Source organism: Peromyscus maniculatus, chromosome 7 (assembly GCF_049852395.1).
Source record: "Peromyscus maniculatus bairdii isolate BWxNUB_F1_BW_parent chromosome 7, HU_Pman_BW_mat_3.1, whole genome shotgun sequence".
Taxonomy (NCBI): Eukaryota; Metazoa; Chordata; class Mammalia; order Rodentia; family Cricetidae; genus Peromyscus; species Peromyscus maniculatus.
Window position 1 is genome coordinate 31,942,020 of NC_134858.1, and position 17,052 is coordinate 31,959,071.

The following is a 17,052-nucleotide window of genomic DNA, read 5'->3' on the forward strand; positions in this document are numbered from 1 at the left end:
ACAAAGAAAAAGAAAGCATCACTCTGCCCCTTACTCCATCCTCCAACCCCCCACCAAGAAAAGTTTAGACACTAAAAGCACTTGAAGGCAACTCCAAGTATTGCCTGTTTGTGGGTATGATTTAACTAAGTAAGTTTTTTACCAGCCAGGAACCTGGTTTCTCTGCTTCCAGTAATGTCTCCTTAGCTCATCAACTTCCAGCCTTTCCCTCTCTGACTTGGCATCTTGGTGTCTGTCACAGAAACACAGAGTAAATAAGCTGTACCTGCATGTCCTCAGGCCCCAGGAGGAGCAAGGGCCTCAAGAAGCAGTTAGAAGCAATTACGTGGAGACATCTCTTCTTCTAGCAAATGGCAGGTTTCTAATCTTACGTGACATGATATGTTTCCAACAAGTTTAGCAAGAGCTCTGTTTCCGTCACCTTTGTACCTTAAATGACACAGTTTTGAATAGAAGCACTCACTGTTACCATGACACAAACACCCTGCCCAAGATAGAACTCCATAACTAGGTAACATTCTTGGTTGTTTGTTGTTCAGACAGGATCACATCATGTAAACAAAGTTGACCTTGAACTCCAAAGGTAGGTCAAGATGACCTCAAACTCTGAGACTGCAGATGTGCATCGTCACACCCAGCCTTAGCACTCTTAATTTTGGCTTCCCCCATATGAGAAATGAATCAAGGATGTGGAAACACAAGGAGTCAGGCAACCCCACATGCTAGGGGGGCATTCTTAAGTCTGAGCATCACTAGATAGAAGCACAAAGAGCATGTTTAGTACAAGGAACAACAGGCCAAGAAGACTATAAATGACATCAGGCTTCCAAGAAAGAAAAGGTAGGCACAAAAGGCAACCCAGCCCAAAGTAATCACTGGGTATTAATGATCCTGGTGAAAGACCCCCGAAGGCAGTCTTCCCTCTGGAGAGACCCTCGCCCAGAGATCACACCGAGACCACAAGTCAGATGCAAACAGCAAGAGGCTTTATTCAGGAACACGGGTACCCGGGGCAACACAGTCCCTCAAGAGGCTCAAGAGACTGGCGCGCCGACAGGCTGGAGTGGAGGGTTTTTATAGGGTCGGGCAGCAGGAGCACGAAGAGCATGGTTTACAGGGTTCTGATTGGACGATTCAAATGAGGCCAGGTTCAAACTCAGGATAGCTCGTGGTTTTTCCCCGAGCTCGACACGCCTGCTGACTTGGTTACAAGTTGTTTTTCTGACCTATAGTACCCTGTTCTGGGGCCAGGTGGCCGACCGTAGATACCTCTTTTGTTCCTGTGCCCATGTCCTCTAACTGAACTTTCCCCGTGCTTTTCAGGCCTTACTCGAAATGGCGTTAGGCTAAGCTAGTATGCTGGGGTCTTTCATTCCCCCATTTTCTTATCTCAGGGAATGGAATCCTCCATTCATGGGGAAGAATAGGGATGTGGCTCCATTTCCACCTGGTTGAGTCGTTGGTATTGTTGGGTCAATACCAAGGTCTGAACAGTAGAAACACGTTCCCTGATAAATTGGACAAGTCTGTTTATGATGCAGGGCCCAAGCGTCAGAAGGAGCAATAAGATCAGAAGGGGCCCTATAAGGGTGGAGATGAGGGTGGTGAGCCATGGAGACTTTTGAAACCAATTTTCAAACCAGCCTTGTTGTTCTTCAAAAAAATTTCTGTCTTTGTTTCAGTCTTTCTCTAAGTTTGGCCATACTGTCTCTGACTATACCTGTATGGTCTGCATAAAAACAGCATTCTTCCTTCAAGGCAGCGCATAACCCTCCCTCCTGTAAGAATAGAATGTCTAGTCCTCTTCTGTTCTGGAGCACTACTTCAGAGAGGGAGGTTAGGGATTTTTCTAAGGCGCTTACTGATTCCTCTAGAGCCTGAATGTCCTGGTTCATGGCCGCTTGGAGCTGTCTGAATTGTTGGGTCTCCACTAGGGCGGTGGTGCCAGTTCCTATTCCGGCTGCTATTTCTCCCATAGTAAGCCCCCCCAGCAATAGGGCCAGAGTGAGAGACGCCGGCTCTCTCTTATACCGATAGGGTCTTATCTCAAAGTGTGGGTAAATCTCCTCTGGTGTATGGTAAACAATCTTTGGATATAACTCAATGAGCACACAAAAATCAGAAGTAGCATTGAGGGCTGAGACTGAAACGCAGGGGGTGAGCCCAGTATTACATGTCCAATAGGTACCATTAGGGCCAGTGACATAACCAGAGGCAGAGCTTATGGTCAGGGTTTGGTTACATAGGTGAGCGTGGGAAGAGGGAACGGCTCCCATGCATAATCCCCTACCTGACACTTCTGAGAGAGTGAGCTTATGTTGGGCTGTCCCTAGACATTGGCTCGGAGGGGAACTGTGTGTGTTAGTATAATTACCCTGTATTGCTATCCCCTCGTAGTAGGGAGGTTGGGAAACCAGACATAGCCAACATTTTTGCGTTCTATTTGGGTAGGTTACATTTAGGGCCAGGTAAGCCCCTTTCAGTAGGTCCAGGAGCCGATCTCCAGTTCCTGGCCGGAGTGGCTCAGTGGTGGCTGGGGTTGCCGGAGTCGCACTTGGGCGAGTAGTTAGGTTAGGTCGAGGGGTAATCCTCGGGGGTGCTGGAGCAGGTAAAGAGGGGCGCTTTTGGTCAGAGAGAACCTGGTTGGGGCCTATAGAGGCGAAGGGCTCCTCAATTTTAAGTCCTGTCATGAAAAATCTAAGTCCCCATGCTTTTCCTTTAATCCAATCTTGTGTTATCTCCCTTCCCTTCTGAGTAAAAGATATATTCAGGGGGTTGCAGGTGAAATTTACACAGGGGCCCCCTCCCTCCCAGTAAGTGTTATCTCTCCCTGACGTGACAGTTCCCCAACAACTTCCTTGGGTAAGGGGACGCCATGAGTGGCTTTCTCCTTGGGTAGTTCTATTTACCCTAATGAGGTCCCAAGTGGATGAAGGCTTCCTTGGTATCCAGGCCACCCTCCAGGGCTTGCCGCAGATGCTCCAACTCTGCCTCCAGCCCACTTGGGGCATCGGCATGGGCTGCAGCATCAGGAGCAACCACAGGAGGAGCATGCATGCCTGGGGAGCTTAGGTCCTTGGCAGAGCTGGACGAGGTAAAGGACGGAGAGGACAGCGAGGACAAGGAGGAGGTGAATTCCTCTCTGCTTTCAACTTCCACCTCAGCCTCAGAATCCTTGTCTTCCTCTGGGGCAGCCACAGATGTCAGCATATCTGGGGCTCCTGGTGTTTCCATGGTCAGCTTCCGCTTCCGTGGCTGGATACAAGTGGTAATAGGTTCTGGTGCCCGAGAGACCACAGTGGTGCATGGTGAACTGTTCACAACCTTTTGCTGGGTTGGTGGTGCTAGGGCCACATTGGGGGACATAGCTGTCTCAAAGCTCTTGTAGGAGTAAAAGCTGTCTCGAATCAGGGCTGGGAGGTGTGGGGAGGTCTCTTTCTCACTTGCTGACACTGCAGGGGACCAGGGCCGGAAAGCAGAAAGGCGCTGGCGAGGGTGAGCGCAGCCAAGGCTCCGGGGCACCCTCCGCTTGTACTTGTTGGCATAGTCGAACTTTTCCTTCACGTCGTCCAGGCAGCGGCCAAGGCGGGCCTGCTCCTCCTTGCCTGTGTAGTCCTGGCTCAGCAGGATGTAGGCCCGCCAGTTGGCTGAGTCGAAGCCCCAGTGGCAGGTCCGGTTCTCCAGGGCCTTGTGGGAGTGTACCACGAACTTGTGCGGGTACATGAGGCGGCAGTCGAGGCACTGGATGCAGGCGGCGCTAGGGCTGCTGTACAGCTCGGGCACCAGCAGCCCCTTGCACTTGCCGAAGCACTCGTGGTACACGCGGACGCTGCGCTCGCTGAGCTCCAGGCCCAGCGCCAGGCTGGCCGCCAGCTCCTTCTTGCAAGGCGGCGGATAGACGCCGCCGTAGAGCAGCGCTTGCACAGGCGCTCGGCGTCTGTCTTGGTGATGAGCCCGCACGAGGGCGCGGAGAAGGGCAGGATGCCCATGACTTTGAGGATCTCCAGCTGGTCGGCGGTGCAGCGTGAGCAATAGATGTGCAGCTCGTCGCAGACTGAGTTGATCTGCTGCAGTGAGAAGTCGCGCAGCACCGAGTTGAGGATCTGTGGCAGGCACAGACGCTTCTCACCTCCCACTACGAAACAAGAGATGGTCTCCCCTTCCAGCACGGTCTCACAGCGCTCGGTGGAGCGATCCGACGGCATGAAGAAGAGCCCGGGTAGTACAGGCGGCGGCTCCTTTATCACAGCTTGGCACCCTTGGAAGGTTCTGAGGACTGCCGCACATCTGTCCACTCCTGCATGGTGTTCTGCAGGGCCTGGGTCTTCTCTTTATCCACTTGGACATAGTCTACCTTCTCATCCGATGTGACAGATGATGTGGATGGCTTGCGGTGAGGGCTCGGGGAGCCTGGCTGGAAGTCCAGGGCTAGGTAATCCACACTGCCAGTACTCTTCTTTGGAGCTGGGCTGTTGGTGCCACCGGGAACAGGGGATGAGGGACGTAGTTCTCCTCGCTGTCTCCCGAGTCTGTGCTGGTGGCAGCAGTACTGGGAGGAGCTGGAGTTAGTGGTGTGGTTGACCCTGGGCCAAGACTTGGTGAAGGGGAGCTCATCGATGGCAGTGTTGTTTCTCAGGTCCAGGGGTGTTGGCTTTGCTTTCCGGTCAGGCTTGAGGTTGCGATTGACCGGGGGTGGCTGGATCTCACTTCCTTGGCTGGGACCTCTATGGATAGGAAGGGCTGTGGATGGGTAGCCAAGCGGGTCAAAGTGATGGGGCCCTGGGCTCATGGGGATGTAGACACTTTGGGAATTGTCCCCTGCTCGTTCCATAGCCAGCAGGGTAGAAGAACCTGGGTTCATGGGCACATAGTTGTCATCAGAGCTGGCACTGTCTGATCGACCCACGATAGTCTTCCCTGGAGATTCAGCAGACCAACTGGCACTCTCTCCGCCTCGAGTTGGGTACTCATAGGTCTCACAGGAAGAAGCTCGGTGGAGTCGGCTGTTGTCCATTGCGGGGAGGGTATTGCGTCTGGGGATAGTAGCAGCTACAGATCTACTATGTTCGCTGATTGGAGGTCTTTGCTGAGGGCTGCCCCACCGAGGTGTTTCTGCCTGACTTGGCTTGGGGGGGCGGGGTGGGGGAGCTATGGCTGAGTCTCCAGGAGTGGCCATTGTCATGGCATTGTGGTCTTTGTCCAGTGTGAATGTTCTAGGGATCTGGTAGGCTGAGAGAGGGGTGGTTGGAACATCCATATTGTCCACTAGGAGGTCTCCAAACTCCTGGCACAGGGTGTTGCTGGGTGTCTTGAAGGTGTACACATCCTCAGTATCTGTCACGGACCCTGTGAGGCTGCCCTTGGTGTGTCCATGTGAAGCCAGGCTACGGGGGAGGTCGTAAGTACTGTCTTTGAATTCTGTATTGTGTCGGCTTGGCTTGGGAAGGCTATAGAAGCCATGGACTTGACCGCTGACTCCATTGACACAGTGTCCATTGCCCTGGGCAAGTTTTTGCATGGCTGTATCACTCTTCTGCCGGGTGCCCTGAGAGAAGCTGGCACTCCTCGCATTTTCTGTCCTTCGGCTTATGCACTGGTGCAAGTAGAGATACTCCTGAGGTGCACTGGTGGACAAGGCAGGCTGGATGTGGCCTGACACGGGGCTCAAACGTGAACAGAGTGGGCTGGCTAGAGTGTGAAGGGGCGGAGGACTTCCTTTCTCAGAGAAGGTGCTGAGTGGAGCCACTGACCTCAGCTGGAGAAGAGCGGGAACCATGACTGGCTGAAGAAAGGTTTCTCAGGGAGTCTGTGCTCTCCTCAGCCTGATTGAAGCCGCAGATCTGGCAGATGCTCTGGACCCACTTATTCATGTCGGCCTCTGTCTCAGCCACCAGGTAAAAAGTACGCTCACTGGTCTTGATATCGAACACAAAACTGTCCTGCAGCTCTTTCTTGTTGAAGGTCAGGCCTGCATCCACCTGCTCACACAAGTTCAGGTTGATGATCCGCAGGGGTTTCTTGGAGTGCTCGCTCTTGTAGTATTCCAGAACATCTGGGTCGCCACTCATCCGGCTGCTCCGCAGTATAAACCAGCGTTTCTTCCAGGCATAGCGCCTCAACTTCTTCTCGGGAGGCGATTTCCTCAGCCAGCCGGTGCACACCACGTCGTCGCCGCCGCCGCCGCCGCCGCCGCTCATGTCGCCAGCTGACTGGAGCCCGCGGCCGGCTCACGCGGACAAGGGCGTGGGTCAGCCGGCTGCCGGTGCGCAGCCGCCGGGGCCGCGGCCGGCACCGCAGCAGGGGCCGCCTCGGGCGCAGCCGCCGGGGCCGGAAAACCGCGGCCCGGCGGGCGGACCCGGTGGGGAAAGACCGGCGCAGCCCTGACCCTCCGCCCGCGCGGGAGACGTGGACAGCCGGGGAGAGCGGGGAGCGAGGAGGGGAGGCCCCCCCCAGCGCCGCCCCGGACCCCCGCGGCCGCAGCGCAGCCGCAGGGACGGGAGGAGGCGAGGGGCGCACCGGCGCCCGCCGCCGCCGCCGCCAGAGCGGCGGAACTCGGGGAGAGGAAACAACACGCTGGTGGAGGGGTCAGGAAGAACGGGGAGCAGGAGAGATCCGCTGATCCGGCTTCCTATTACTGTTTCTAGGAGGAGAACGGTTAAACAGAAAATACAGAACGACAGACAAACACAAATGAGACTAACATGTGCTGCGCGGCTTCGGTTCCAGACCGAAAGCAAAAACTCAGATGGGGACACGCGTCCCCTACTAGCACCACGTATCCTTCTGATACGGGGGTGGCCCCGAACAACCGTGCCCCAGAGGGGACTTCAAACCGTGCCCCAGAGGGGACTTCCCGTGCCCCAGAGGGGACTTCAGAGACCCGTGGAACGTCTTCCAGGGTCGCAGTGGCGAAGTCCGAGCTCGTCAGCTCCTTCAGCCCCACTGACTCCAGACCGATTCAGGCGCGCAAACAGACAACATTCAACATTCAGACAAACCGACAACACTCAGACAGGACAGAGATGACATACACCAAGGCCGGCCGGCTTACCTCCTGACAGTGGGTCGGTGGTCCCGAGGCGGGGGCGGGGTCTCTGATCCCGGACGAGCCCCCAAATGAAAGACCCCCGAAGGCAGTCTTCCCTCTGGAGAGACCCTCGCCCAGAGATCACACCGAGACCACAAGTCAGATGCAAACAGCAAGAGGCTTTATTCAGGAACACGGGTACCCGGGGCAACACAGTCCCTCAAGAGGCTCAAGAGACTGGTGCGCCGACAGGCTGGAGTGGAGGGTTTTTATAGGGTCGGGCAGCAGGAGAACGAGGAGCATGGTTTACAGGGTTCTGATTGGACGATTCAAATGAGGCCAGGTTCAAACTCAGGACAGCTCGTGGTTTTTCCCCGAGCTCGACACGCCTGCTGACTTGGTTACAAGTTGTTTTTCTGACCTATAGTACCCTGTTCTGGGGCCAGGTGGCCGACCGTAGATACCTCTTTTGTTCCTGTGCCCATGTCCTCTAACTGAACTTTCCCCGTGCTTTTCAGGCCTTACTCGAAATGGCGTTAGGCTAAGCTAGTATGCTGGGGTCTTTCACTGGGACCGTCTCATTTTAACTCAGGAGGAAAAGTACTTACTTACTAATAATTCACTCATGTTTCTTGTTCAGTCACACCACAAGATGCACTGGATAGTGTGTGTCAGGCAATATATTATTATATCGTACACAGTTGAGCATAATGGTAAGACAAAGGGCAAACAGCATGCCCTGTTTTCTCTCTGGACTGTTCTGTTTACTGGCTGTGCATCATGGAGTAGAATCTCCTCCAAGCCTCTTTCCACACCTATAAAATGGAAAGGAAATATGATCTTCCTGAAGCATAGGATAATAAATGTGAAAATCTTAGCTTGGTGCTTGGTTAATCAGCACACAATCAAACTTACCTTTTATCAATGAAACTTATACATTATTTCCTGGAAGAGTTTGTGAAGATTTACGTTATTATTTTCTTAAATGCTGAGAGAAATTATCAGTGAAGCAATTTGGGCCTGGAGTTTTCTCCAGGAGGTAATGATTTAACTTCTGTAGTCAATAGATATACAAGGCAGGCATGATTTCATACCCCATCTTATACCAGGGTGGGAAATTGCATCTTCCAAAGCATTTATGCCAACCAACTTGTTGAATATACTGACATTGAGCTGTTCATAATACAGCATAGTATCTTGTGAATATAACATATGACTATCACGGCTCCATTATTATTCCTGGTGCTACAAACATCTCCCAGAAGCCTCCCAATTTTGTTAGCTTTCTTTATCAAACCAACATGGGGTTCTGTTCATCTTGCTTTGGTCAACTTTCTGTTCTTGGTAAGTTCTGCTCTTATCTATTTCTTCCTTCTGCTTATTTTGGGTTCTCTTGATTTTGTCTAGCTTCTTAAGGTGGCCATAGACTACTAATGTCAAAAATCCCTGTATTTAGCAATTATATTAATCTATTCACAAACCCTTGCTTTGGCTGCCACATACATGGCATAGATATCAATTATAAACTCTAATACAACGTTATATTTTGGCTTAGATAGTAACTGTATAGACAAATATCAAACATTAGTTTATTTATTTACTATCAAAGGCATTTTCATGTTGTAAATTTCTTTCTGATCACTGCTTTAACAGAAAACAAGTTTAACATATTGTATTTTCATTACACTGAGTTATGTTTTTTAACAGTTTTCAGTGATTTCATCCCTGACCATGGATTATTTAGAAATACATTGCTTAATTTTCAAATTGTCAAGTTTTCCAGACAGCTTATTACTTATTTATAATTTAATTCCACTGTAATCAGGGAACATGATCTGTATAATTTCAATCCTTTTAAATTACTGAGGCTTGATTTATAGCCCAACATATGGTCTATCTTGGGGAACATGTCATCTGAGCTTGGAAAGAATGTTCTCCACAGTTATTGGGCATAAAGTCTGTGAATATTAATTACATCAAGGTGGGTGATTGTATTGTTCAGATAGTCTGACTCTTTGGCAATTTTATTTTTCTAAGTAATTCTATAGTAACGGAAAGGAGAGGGGTAAAATTACAATGAAAATTATGCATTTTTTTCTTCTTGTAATTCTACTCATACTATATTTATCTTTTAAAGCTGCAGTTTCTGCTGATGGCTTTTAAACTTGTTGTGAATTGTACTGTGTGTGAATGGACCCTTTTATTATTGTAGAATGCGTTGTTTCATCTCTTGGAACACTCATACTGAAACTCTCTGTATCTGGCCAGGGCAACCTTCCTGTGACTTCCCTTCTTATGTTACACCTTTACCATCTATTTCCTTTCATGCTATCCCCATCTTTTATAGTCTATTTATATTTAATGCAGTGCCAATAAGCTGGATTCAAGTCCATTATTTTAGTGTCATTCTTCCAGTTCATACTTCTGTCTCTGTTATTTCCTTTTCCTTAAGGGAACCAAATCTAGGGCATGGCACGTGCTACATATGTGTTCTCACACTAAGCTACATCCTCAGACCGTTGTCTTCTTGCTATTACAGTAACACTGCTCATTTTTGATCATTTTGTGATTACAATTTACCTTTCATTTTTCATGGTATGCTTAGAGTTAGCACCAGACCACATCAAATAAAATGTAAGAATTTAACAATATATTAACCTATTCACAAACCCTTGCTTTGGCTGACACATACATAGCATAGATATCAATTATAAACTCTAATACCACATTATATTTTGGCTTAGATAGTAACTGTATAGACAAATATCGAACATTAGTTTATTTATTTTAGTGTGTGCGTTTGTATATGTGTATGTGTGTGTGTTGTATATATGTTTGTGTGAGTGTGTGTGTGTGGATGCATGGATGTGCAAAGGCTAGAAGTCAATATTTACTCTTTTCCTCTCTTGTTCTTCACCTTTTTCTTTGAGGTAGAGTCTCTCACTTCAATCCAAAGCTCACCATTGGGCTAGACTGGATCATCAAGGTGCTTCCTGATCTGCCTGCCTCCACTCACCATTCTGGAGATCTAAACTCAGGTTCTCGGGCTTGTACACTTGTACATAGGCAAGCACTTCCTCCACTCAGCCATCTCCCCAGCCCCTGACATCAAACTTTTCTATATGTTCATGTATTTACAATTTCTTATGTTGCTTGTTCTTTCTTAAAAAACCAAATTTCCCTGAAGTAATTCTCTTACAGCCTGAAAGAATTTCATATTTCTTGCCGTGCAGACCAGGTGGTCATTTGTCTCCTTGTTTTGTCTTTATTTTAGAAGCTGCTTTTAGCACAATTCCAGCTGGTGGGTTTTGCCTCAGCACTTTAAGATGCCAGTCCTCGGCCTTCTGGGACCCACTGTTCCCAGTGACAACTTTGCATTTACCTTGTCACTGTCCCCAACTCTGCTGTCATTTTCCTATATCCATTTTTAAGGCTCAACCTGTGTTTTTCAATACTTGGACTTGCCCTATGTAATTTTCTTGGTCACTGTTCTCCACAGGGTTTTCAGAGCTTTCAGAATCTATGAATTTGTTTTACCAAATGTGAAAGTTATTTTATTCTTTGTTTATTTAAATCACTTTCCACTAAGTCTTGCAAGATGTGGGCTGTAGCTGAAGTTTTCCTGTGTCCCGCCTGGTCCACAGTCAGGACAAATCTCTCTCACCCACCAGTCCTGCCCCCACTTGGACCCGAGTAAACACACAGAGGCTTATATTATTTACAAACTGTATGGCCATCAGCTCAGGCTAACTATTGACTAGCTCTTACACTTAAATTAACCCATAATTCTTATTTATGTTTAGCCATGTGGCTTGGTACTTTTACTCAGTTCTGCCTTCATATCTTGCTTCCTCTGTGCCCAACTGGTGACTCGTGACTCAGCCTTCCTCTTCCCAGAATTCTCCTCATCTGCTCACCCTGCCTATACTTCCTGCCTGACTACTGGCCAATCAGCATTTTATTTATCAAACAATCAGAGCAACACATTTACAGCATACAGAGCGACATTACCGATCAGCGGACTTAGAAATCTGACTGGGGCAACATGGAAGTGAAGAAAGGACAGACATACAGGGATCAGGTGGGCCATGCACTCTGATGGGGATGCACCAACACTGGCAATCCGCAACCTCAGCAGGTTCACTTTATACAGCAGAATAATGAGACAGGGTCATGGTATACAGCTAAACCAGGAGGCAGATTTAACCAGTGGGAGGTCTCTGGAGGGGAGCAGTCACAGGCTGCAGTCTTCCTGGAGGAAAAGGTGTGGTTGATAGTTTCTGTATAAGTTGTCAATGTTTGTGCTCAGACCAGAGGAAGCCTTTGCCAATTCCCTGAGCCAGAACCTGGGCTTTGCCAATTCCCACATGTCTGAGGAATTCGGGTCTTTGACATGGGTATGTTCATGTCAATAACACATATCCCCTCAGTACTTCATCATCCCACAACTTTCTTTCCACATTCACCATCTCCTCCCTTTCTGAGACTCTCATTAAATGTGTGTTAGACTTTTGCTATCAGCTCACATGTGTCTGAACCTTTTTTCTTTTGGAAAAAAATTTTTCTCTGGTATTCAACATGGAATGCTTTTATTGTTGTATTTTCAAACAGAATACTTCTTTCATCTTTCATTTATTATCACTAATATGTTATTAAGCTCATAGGAAATAGTTTGTTTTAAAATTCTGTGGAATTAATGCTAGACATTCCATTTGATTCCTTCCTCATTTCTATTTATCTGTTGAAATCCCTTCCTTGTCCATTGCTACAAGCTTATTTTATTATTTCATAAGCCACAGTAGCTGCTTTCAAGTCCTTACCTGCACAATCCAGCCTCAATCTCTGGTTCTACTTATTGTTTCCTGTCTTAAATACAGGTTGCAACACTTTTCCTAGGTGTTTTTTTATTTTGTTTTTTGTTTTTTATTTTCATTTTGTTGTTGTTGTTGTTGTTGTTATTAACTACTAAGTTAACATTGTCTTTAAATACTACACAGGAGACTAGAACCTCCAGACACATTGCTGGAGTTTCTACAATGCATTTAATTTTATTTTAGTGAGCATTAACTTAACTGGACACACTGTAAACTCAATGTACTTTTGGTAGGAAGCATCCAGCATCTCTGCTCACTTCGTTATATGGTCATTGGGCTGTTAGAATGCTGTGTGTGTGTGAATCTCTGCTGTTCTACCCTGTCTGTTTGTTATGGTGTGTTTTATTTTGATTGTGAATGATGAGTATCAAATCCAGGGTTTTGTGTGTGCGAGGCAAGTACTCTACTACTGAGCAACACACCCCTGTGCATGTGTACTTCAGAGGTCAGTCAGCCATATGAGCAGAGCAAAGTCTGTGGCTGCATTGATGGTGGGGCTCTGCTCTGACTCTCTCCTTCCAGGCTTCCTTTCATCTTTCCATTCCTGCTGAAGTGCCTTGAGCTCTGGCCTCTTCAGGATGGGATGATAATACCCAAGTCAGTTCAACTTTTCCTGGAATGCACTGAGGTCTTCACATATTACAAATAAGTTAAAACAAAGAAAGCACAAAACCATATCTGCTGTGCTGAGTTGAGGAACAGCGCAGGAAAGAAAATGCAAAGCCATTAGCGAACTCAAGAAGTCAAGAGCTTGAATTCAGCTTTGTCTCCTTTGCTCACACCAGAAGCTCACTCAGTGTGCTGGTTTGGTTTCTGTTGCTGTGTTAAACACTAAGACCAAAAGTAACTTATGAGGAAAGGGCTTATTTTATTTTACAAGTGATTGCCATTCATTGCTAAGAGAAGTTGAGGCAGAAACTATGGAAGAAGGGTGATTGCTGGCTTGTTACCAGGCTCTTGCTCCCGCTATCTTTCTCATACACTCTAGGCCCACGTGCCCGGGGATGGCACTGCCCACAATGGAGTAGGCCCTCCTTCATCAGCTAATAATCAGGAAAATCTCTACAGATATGTCCACAGCCCAGTCTGATGGAGCCAATCCCCCAGGTGAGATTCCCTCAGATAAGCCTGGACTATGTCACATGGAGAGCTGAAGCTAACAAGGAGCCCCTTTGCTCAAGTTTCCTACATTTTCCAGTGTGTCTCCTGCTCACTGAGCATCAAGCCACATTGCTTTCTGTTGTGAAATCCTGGTCAGGCTGAGACACTTGAGCACTGTGGCTCTGTTACTAGAGACACTGTGGGGTAAGATCAACAACAAAATAGTTCACTTGTGGTGATCAGACTCCCTCACTGGCCTTCCAGAATTTCCCAGGATTTGCAGGACATCCTTTCAGGAGATGCTCTAGTTTCTCTCTCATTCCTATAATAAGCAGCATGATCAACTGTAATTTGGGGAGGGAAGGGTTTAATTGGATTACATGTCCCAATCACAGTCCATTGTTCAGGGAAGTCAGGGCAGGAACTCAAGCAAGAGCAGAGGCAGGAAACCATAGAAGAATGTTGCTAACTGGCTTGCTCTTCATGGCTCAGTCTCCTTGCTTTTCTATACAACCACCTGCCTCGGGGTGGTACTGCCCACAGTGGGGCTGGGCCTTTCCACATCATTCATTAATCAAGAAAATGCTCCACAGACTTGCCTACAGCCCAATCTGATAGAGGCATCTTCTCAATTGAGTTTCCCTCTTCCCAGGCAACTCTAGCTTATGTCAAGTTGACAAAAACTAACCAGAGCAGGAGGTATTCCTACTCTTTTTTTTTTTTAAATCAAGTTTGTTGATCAGTTTAAGACACTAGGTTTTGTCCAAACTGCCCATTTAAAGGAACAGAACAAATGCTGAACCCAAAAGAAGGAACTATTCTTTCTGAGGGGTTAAGCACAAGAAAAAATACACCCTAGGCCAGGGAATACATCCTCATCAAACCCTTGCTTGCTTCCAAGTGGGAACTGGAAAACCAAAGAAATATATTTGCTGTGACCACAGGGCACTCCCTTTCATCCTCACCTGTTGAGACCCGTGCACAGCAAATCCTGATCAGTTCTTAAAAATGTTGATGCATGACATTGCAGACACAATGCATGTTAATCTACAGCTGCTCATATCCAAAGGCTTCTGAGGATAAATAACAAAATTCAAAATTATAATAAATGGAGACTCTGGGCCTCTGCAAAGTTCCCAGAAGGAAGCAAATTGAATCAGCACAAAACCCCAAAGCCACAGTGATAGAAAGGGAGGTGAAGATGCCTTATATCACAGAGTCCTGCAGAGCTCCAGGAAGCCAATGAGAGGCCAGCTGGGGTCTCCTCTCGGGGGAAGCCGTGAGCGCTGACAACGTGATGGAGCCTGACTTAAAGCTGTCCACATTCTCCATATACAATTGCAAGGAATGGAAAGAAACAAGCCTCGAAAGAGAGAGGGTTTTCGGTGCTCTGAGAGTCACCACGGCTTTCTCTCCTTGCAATACCAAGGGCTGGGCTGAGGAAAACAAAGGCAGACTTCCAAGAAAAGTCTTGTAAACTAAATAGGAACTAGAAATCAGAACAGGCAGTGTTGGAGGTGGGGGCAGGGGTAAAACAAAACAGAAAGCCTGCCCGACTCCAGATCCACTGCTCTGCCCTCTCACCTCTCCTGACAATGTAGTTGAATGCCGTTGCTAGCCTGGCCTGGAATGAGATGAGTGATGGTGTGTTCAATCTATGTTGAGTGGTGCTTGAAAGAAGAATGGCTGCACTGTGGCCTCTCTTTCTCAATTAACACACACCCCTCAAAACTTCCTTGACCCTAAGATGGGATCAGTTCAATGCTGGGATAATGACTTGTTTCCTGGTCTCCCGTTCCCTTACTGGATGGTATGTTCTGTGAAGACGAGGGCTGCACCTGAGCCCTCCTGGTAGCCGCTGTAACCCTCAGGACAGAGCTTGGCAGAGTCTATACACAAGACCAGTGTTGTGTCTTGAACCCTTCATCTTTAAATAACGACAATTAAAGCGTTTCATTCATACCACCTTGCTGCAGTGATTTACTAAGTAAGGTAAACATGTAAAGCATTAAATCAATGCTAGGCTCTAGTCAATGTCCCATAAGTTTATTTTACACTGTTTGATATTAACACTATTAAATTGGATCACCATAGCTCATCCTTCATGAAATAAAAAAAAGATTGAAAATTTTCAGCACACCTGGAAAGACCCTCTGTCTAAATATCTCTATCACTGAAATCAAAATTCCACGTAAAAGATCAAAGATCTTTTGTTAAGAAATTCTTTCCCTTTACTTACTGTTCCTTTCAAGTATAAAACCTCTTGACCATACCGCTTTTGCCTGGATAGAATGGAAAAAAACAAGACTCTTGCAGGGGAAGATATAGGAGACTCACAGTTAAGAAAGCATAGGGACAAAATGACAGGGACAAACTTCTCTGGGTTGTGTTTTATAAACATAAATGAGCATCTGAATTATTTGTGTATGTATACAATAACATCTCCCTATGCAGCCCAGGTAGCCTGCACCCATTGAGTGCTGGGATTACTGGCATGTGCCTTGGTGAGACTAAATGATCTCTAATGTGCTTTTGTTTCTACTGAGCCATGAGCCCATGTCACCTAAATTTTGAATTTAGATTTTTATCTAAGACCGGACTTGCTAGTTGTTGGGCTACAGTGCAGACTGTAGTGATTTTCTTTGCTTCTAGCGTTCGGATTAGCCAAGTTTCCTTTCTCTTATGTGTTGTGTAGATTAAATAAAGATGTCAGGCAACATGGTGGTCAGAAATTCTCACAATGTAGAAAGGGAGGACTCCCTCAGCTTCTGGGGGGGGGGGTAAAACAAAGTGAGTCCCAGACCAGGAAGTTAAGACATCACTACTAGAGTCAGCAGCTCTACAGCCTCCTCCTTCCTCCCAACTGTCCTAATACCCTGCACCAGTATTAGATGCTGGCGAGTTCTTCACCAAACAGTTTCTTTATCCCTGTCCTGGTTTGCAGTGGGAATGGTTCATGCATATAGGAAACAGGCAGAACGATGTACTAGAATATTCTTTCAATCACTTTGTATAGACATAATTTACTGTACCCATTTTACAGGGAGAGAAATTACTCTACCCACAGGTTTCTACACAAGACAGTCCTGAGCACCCTTCCTTTGAACTGCACACTTGTGACTGGGCTCTTTGCACTTCTGTGAGTGAGCTTCCACGCCTCAAAAGCACACAACATCCTGAGAATGAAGCAATGCCTTTCCAAGGAATAGAGGTTGTAGAACCCACATAAGATGCTCAGCTTCGACTTTCAACAACTCCAGAGAAAACCCAACCCAGGTTATAAATAGTGTACAATGAGCAATTTAACAGTAAGATCTAGAAATCCTCAAAATAGCAAAGATTGTTGACGCAAACCATTAGAGATGCAAATGAGACCTCACAGAGCACCATGCCTGGCTTTGGGATAGCTCCCAGACTCCTATATGGCTCATCCTTACCTGGCTCGGACCAGCCTCTGCTCTGGCTGGGCTCTTCTTTTTATCCCTGCTGTTAAGATGAAGATGCCCAAGGGCTATGTTCAATCACTCAGCCTCTTCACCTCCAAGCTTAAGAAAGGGAAGTAGGAGCAGAAAGAAGGTTAAAATGCCAACCTTTCCTCCCGTCTATTTGAGCACAAATGGCAAGAAGGGTGAAAAGTGAGATGTTTTGGCTGATTTCCAAGCCCAGAGAAAGAAAGATCTGCAGCCTGCCAGGGAGAGTAAAGAAACGGGTCCCTTACATCCAGAGGTGAGTCAAGAAGCAGGCCTGTTGGTGGGGAGAATGAACAAAGTATTTATTTGCTGAGAAGTTGTCTAAACCTCTAGGATTCTCAGATGGGAGAAAAGGGCTCAATGACCCCCACAATGGCTGCTCTGAGAAATCCCAATAATTCTGAACTCTGCCCCTGCCTGTGGATGGCCAATGGCAGATGGCTGCTTGCTGCTGGTGTGTGGAGGGAGCCCTGTGTCTCATCATGGAGGCTGAGAAGCCACCAAGGAAATAAATGGGAGCTTTAGAGAACCAGGTGTCCTGTTACAGGCCTAGAAGGATGGAGAACCTAGGTCATAAGAG

General features: G+C 47.4%; 1 long non-coding RNA gene and 1 pseudogene across 1 annotated transcript in view; both read right to left on the bottom strand.

Moving 5' to 3' along the window:
• Window positions 1-17,052, bottom strand: part of LOC121831073 (uncharacterized) — a 65,599-nt gene that overhangs the window by 37,988 nt on the left and 10,559 nt on the right. The window lies entirely within an intron of this gene.
• On the bottom strand, window positions 4,159-6,197 carry LOC143274218 (GRB2-associated-binding protein 2 pseudogene; annotated as a pseudogene).